At 40.0% G+C, this 6,000-nt stretch overlaps 1 protein-coding gene across 1 annotated transcript in view; it reads left to right on the forward strand.

Moving 5' to 3' along the window:
• ano3 (anoctamin 3) overlaps positions 1-6,000 on the forward strand; it is an 84,158-nt gene that overhangs the window by 18,103 nt on the left and 60,055 nt on the right. The window lies entirely within an intron of this gene.

The raw sequence follows: 6,000 nt of genomic DNA on the forward strand, positions 1-6,000 counted from the left end.
TCATATGAGCCTAAGTGGATGTTTCTGAAAGTAGCAGCCACATAAAACATTATCAATGAAACTTTGTTGTTATAATTTAGAGTCATTTTTGTCTTGATCACATTTCTATTCCAAACTAGAGACTACCAGTGACTGTAAAAACTTACAGCCACCTCTGCAACCCCTGCACACATCCTGGATTAATATTCTCTATTTAAACCCGTTTCAGCCAGCATACAGACGGATTAAATTATGAGCTCTTAATGCACTCACACAAAGAGTCCATCTTCAGAAGGTTAGCGTCCTGACAGCAGGTTCACAGAAGCTGCCTGCATGAGAAAATGAGGCCGAAGCTGTGGAACAGGGCAGGATCTTTAGATAACTATCACCTCACTATATTCACAGAGCCTGGGAAATCTGACTCTGTTCTTCTTTAGGAGCTCAAAATTTTCCATAGAGGCAGGGTCAACCACAGCAACACTGTCTCGTTTGTGTGTGTGTGTGTGCGTGCGTGCGTGTGTGTGTGTGTGTGTGTGTGTGTGTGTGTGTGTTTAATTGCCCTTTGAGGCCAACACTTGCACCCCTACAGGCCTGCAGTTAATCAGATACGTCATCTCAGACATGTTGAGCTTTGCCGGTCTGCAGGGACTGTTCAGAGCATCGAGGGTGCATTTTTATGACGTGTGTCACGCAGGAGATCCCACTCTTTTTTTTTTTTTTTAAAGATAATAGAGACAAATTGGTTGGATCGTCTGTTTTATATGCCATAAAATTAGTGGATCAGAGACTACTTCAGAGCTCACAGCTTTCTCTGATTTATATTTTTAGCCAGTGAAGTGTGTTTCCCCGGAAACAAACACGTCTTTCTGTAAAGTCACGTCTCATACGTATGCAGTTGGCTCATTATAGTCCATGTTTCGCAGCCTGCTGTTGACTTGAATTATTAAGATGAATAAAAACGACATGACAGTTCAAAGCAGACAGCACAGATTCTTCAATACTCAAAAACAAGTTCAGATCCTTTGGATGTGATTATTATTTTTCTAATAATTGACTGAAACTGCTTTAAGCACAAACATGGAGTAAATGTATGGACACATGGTATTTAACGCGTGCAGTGTACTCCTGCTTCACTTGTGCAACTTCACAGGAAAGCTGCAGTGGTGTAGAGGCTGGGAAGCTGCACATGAAACTAAAGTGTCATTTAGTTTGATAAAACAATCAGGGTTTCAGTTTGGTCAGTGCCTCAGTGGTCCAGCCTGTCATGAAGACACCTTCTGTTTGAAAGTGCCAAAGCTGTGACTGATAAGAAAGTTACAGAAGTACTTTTTGGTGTTACTCTTTAGAAAGAGGATACAAATTGAAAGACTGTCTGAAATTTTTTAAATTGTATTATTATTATTATTATTGCCCAAATAAAACACTTAAGCTGTCAATCTTTGAGCTTATTGTTTAGTTATGAATCAAAAGTAACACATTTGTCTGCGAACCATTGCTCAGCTCATTGATCATTTTATTAGCTCCTCATTTAAATTTATTGCCTTAATTTACCATCAACCAGTTCAGCATGTTGTTGTTTTCTAATTGAAACTCACCAGTAAAAGAGGACTCGGAAACGCTGACAGCATTTGTTTTTGTTAAATAGAAAAAAATATATTGTGAGTGATCAGACGTTTATATGTAAATGCATTTAGTTCCCTATTTTAGGGGTGTTGTTAAAGTAAACTCTATCCTAAAGCAGATCTTTGCTTACTGCACTTTTTTCTGTGTGAGCTGAACGTTTTAATTTAGTATCTGTGTGGCTAAAAAGAGAAAAAACTGTAACCAGTCTCCTGGGGTTCGTCTCATCTTGGCTCCATTCTCACCCAACAGATTTGGGAAATCCCACGGAGATAAACGCCACGAAAATGAGTTTCTGTGCAGCTCAGCCGCTCGAGGTTTAAGGAGTGAATTATAAATGCTTGTTTCAGTGGAGTGTTTCAGAACGGTCGCTGAGAAGCACGCTGGTGAAAAGGAGTGATGCTCCCATTTAGATGAGGGGTATGGGGGCTTTGTTTTATGAATATATATGCCCAGAGCTGCAGCAGTGAAGCGGCAGCCTTCACTGAAGGTCGAGTGCAGTGTATGGAAACGTGTTTGTCATCGTTATTACCCTCTGAGGGTCTCCTTCACATTAGTCATAGCAGCAGCCTTGTTTTAACAGTTTAACCTGCCGTCAGAACACTGTTTTGCTGCTGGTACACCCTTAAAATGACCTTAAACACCATTAACAAAAACCAGCTCAAAAATATCTTAAATCAAAAATATATAGTTGTTTTTTTTAAATCTTTTGACACATAAGATACTCCTTATCATCATTTTTTAAATTTGCTTAATTCAATTAAAGATTGAGAATTCCTTAAGGAAATGCATATTCTCGTTTTAGATGTACATGAAAGGTTTACTTTATGAGATTTCATTAAAAACATTCTAGTGGTTCAAAAGATATTTTGCTAACAGACTTCAACAGTAGGCAGCACGGTGGCGCAACTGGTAGAGCTGCTGCCTCTCAGTGAGCAGGTCCTTGGTTCAAACCCCGGTCCAGGGGCCTTTCTGGGTGGAGTTTGCATGTTCTCTCCGTGCATGCGTGGGTTTTCTCCTGGTACTCCGGTTTCCTCCCACAGACCAAAAACATGCATGTTAGGCTGATTGGTAACTCTAAATTGTCTCTAGGTGTGAGTGAGAGAGTGAATGGTTGTTTGTCTCGTTTGTCTCTACGTGGCCCTGTGATGGACTTGCGACCCGTCCAGGGTGTACCCCGCCCCTCGCACAGTGATTGCTGGACATGGGCACCAGCGACCCCCGTGACCCAAAATTGAATAAACGGGTAAAGAAAATGGATGGATGGATGGACTTCAACAGTTAGTGAAAATGTTGTACGCAAAATATCACACCAGAGGATGATGCTCAGTTACACTCAGACCAAAGTTTAAATCAATATTTAAAAAGTTGAGTTTAGTCATGTCTGTTTCCCATGGTCAGTTAGTTGTGGCGGCCATATTGACATGGAGTGACTCCTAAAGTTTCTCAGTTTTTCAGACATTGTTTCTAACACTACAGATAAACACACGCTCACACAAAGAATCAGAATCAGAATAAACTTTATTATCATTGTACCGGAATACAGTGAAATTATGTTTGTACAGTCGTCTGAAAGATGGGCCGAGTGCACGTTGCTGCTGCTGCTATAATAGCGCGGCCCCTTATTTTTTACCAGAATACTTTTAGATAGAAAAAGGTAAGAGCCATGAGGATGCATAAAGATTTCTTGACATTTTGTCCTATCAGGACATAATTTGAGACACCAAAAAACTCTACCAGCAGCACATTTATAAACACGTTCCGTTAGCATTTGATGTCAAGACATTGAGATTTGTCCATGAGCACTTTCAGATAGGCCACAGTTCTGATGTTGTTGTTTTTCAACTGGCAGTTCTGATAAGCCTGCACAGAAGTTCTCGTGTGTGTGTGTGTGTGTGGGGGGGGGGGGGGGGGTGCGATGGACAAAGCTTTGTCGCTAGTTACCCATGTCCCAGGAGAAATTTGATAGTCGGCTCGTATCTGAGGCCAAATGGGGGAGTCAGATTCAGATAAGTTACAATTGTTGATTTTCTTTAGGCAGACTTTTTTTTTTTTGTCAGCCTTGAGTCCTGCTGGAACTTTCCGGTCCAAAATGACCAGATTTATGGGTATTTCATGCCACTGATCCGTGTTATGAGCCTTCCTCAAGGTCAATCCCAACATGTTGCCGTCATACATCTCCTCCTGCATGTCTCTGCGTGAGCGCAGCTACAGCGTGCGCTCTCAGGACATTATTACCTGCAGTGTTCCCTCAGTGCAGACTGAACTAGGCAAAAGGGCCTTCTCCTACTTCGCTCCTGTTTCCTTGAATATCTTACAAAAAGATCTGAAGCTCTCGACCTTGACCTCTCTAAGTGGCTTTAAGAATCTGTTGGACTCCTGGCAGGGACCAATGCAGACATGTTCCTGTTTTTATTTTTCTACATTCGCCTTAGAATCTAGCTGTTTTTTGTTACTTTTGTTTTTTTTAGCCATCCTATTTGTTAAAAAAATAAAAATCTGTATAACTTTTTATAACTGTTTATTGTTGTCGCTTTTGTCCATCGTTGTCATCTTTCTTTGTTGAAATCAGGTCTCTCTTATAAATGAGTCCTCGAGACTCAATGGGATTTACCTGTCTAAATAAAGGTTGAATGAATGAAAATGCTGGCGAGTCCTAGGAGCCACAGGTGGCCTGCGATTCTCACAAATCACGTCCATCTTATGGTTTAGCTCATAAATCAGCTAATTTTGAGTACTTATAGCATGAACCAAACTTTTGCACAGACTCGGAAGCTTTGCCATGGCCAAAACTGCTGCCGATATTTTCTTCAAAAATTGATAAAACAGCCCCGCCAATGCCAAAGAGCAGAAACCCTGCTATCATAAATTTAAATATATAAATGTCTTCAGCATCCTCCTGAGACAGAACTGATAGACACATGAGCTGCCAAACTCCCCACAGATCTCTGATGTACCCCACAGTGTAATTCTCAGCCGGACATGAGGGTTCTCCAGGACCCTGTCATTTTGTTGAAAAGATTTTGTCAGTTGCGTTGAAAGTCCAGCTCACCAGATCCATAATAGTATTTTTCATTCGGGAGATGTGTACCAGGAGCTCCAAACACACAACGAGCAAAGCAGGAGGAAAAGGAGAACAGGGGAGGGAGAGCAGAAGCGTCCGTCTTGAGCGAGAGTCAGAGGAAAAGACACAAAGACAAAACTTTACGGACATTTTGCCTTCAGCGGTTGGCCATCCAAATATTGGTTTTTAACAACAGCTGATAATTACTTTTTTTTATCTTTATATTGTCAGATAGTATGGGGGCCGTGATGGTGTAGAGGCAGGGCTGCCGGCTTGGGACCCAAAAGTCCCAGGTTCAATCCCCGGTCACTGCATATCACGTGGTGTCTTTGAGCAGCACACCTCATCCCCAAAATGCCCCCCCTCCCCGCCCCCAACACCCGCCCACCACATCACCTGGTGGTGGATGGGTTAAATGCAGAGACTAATTTCACCATTTTATGGAAAAATACAATGATGACAATGTGATGACATTATTATTATTACAGTATTATTATAAGTTGTTTATTTAGATATGGTAAATCAAAATTTGTAAATCATACTTACTCAAAAGTAACGTTTTTTTAATTCAAATGAGCTGTTTTATTATAAATATAACCTGTAAAGATTAAATATTTGTCAAAAACAACCATATTTTGTCTTAAGTTAGATTATTTTATTTAACTCAGCAGTCAGTTTTGCAGTGTTGCAGTAATAAACAGTTTGTAAAGCACCATCAAGCTGTTTGTCTCGATTGACTGAAGTTTGTGATCCAATGCAGCAGAGGTGCTGATACTTTTAATGGAAAAATAGACTTTAACAACACTTAGGTTTATAAAAGGATGGATCGATTGGAGTGATTATTTTTCCTTTTTTTTTCTTTTTCAATCACTCTTTGATTTTAGTCCCCCCCCCCCCCCCATACACACACACACCACCTCCACCACCACCCAAAGTGGGGAAAAAAAACAATAAAATGAGTATTTTAATGCTTTCATGGGTCTAATTTAATCAGTTTAAGCAAATCTGACGGATTCAAATGTGAAGCTAACCTAAAGGAATGACCAGTTTTTTATTGAGTTGTTGAAACACACTCTCTGAACATTAATAATGAAGTAACTGCAGAACAAGCATACGTTTTCCTGAATAGTAGGTTTCTTCAAAGTGTTGAAGTTGCACTTACATTAACATATCAGATACTTGATTAAGTGCTGAATTAAGTGATTTAATTTTACATTTTCATAAAGCTGCCAGACTCAAAAGGTCTGGATATTAAACACTTAAGCAGTCAAAGCCAGAGCTGCTGATGCTCATATATATATATATATATATATATATATATATATATATATATATAT

This window comes from Nematolebias whitei, chromosome 10 (genome assembly GCF_014905685.2).
Source record: "Nematolebias whitei isolate Nwh7 chromosome 10, NemWhi1, whole genome shotgun sequence".
NCBI classification, from domain to species: domain Eukaryota; kingdom Metazoa; phylum Chordata; class Actinopteri; order Cyprinodontiformes; family Rivulidae; genus Nematolebias; species Nematolebias whitei.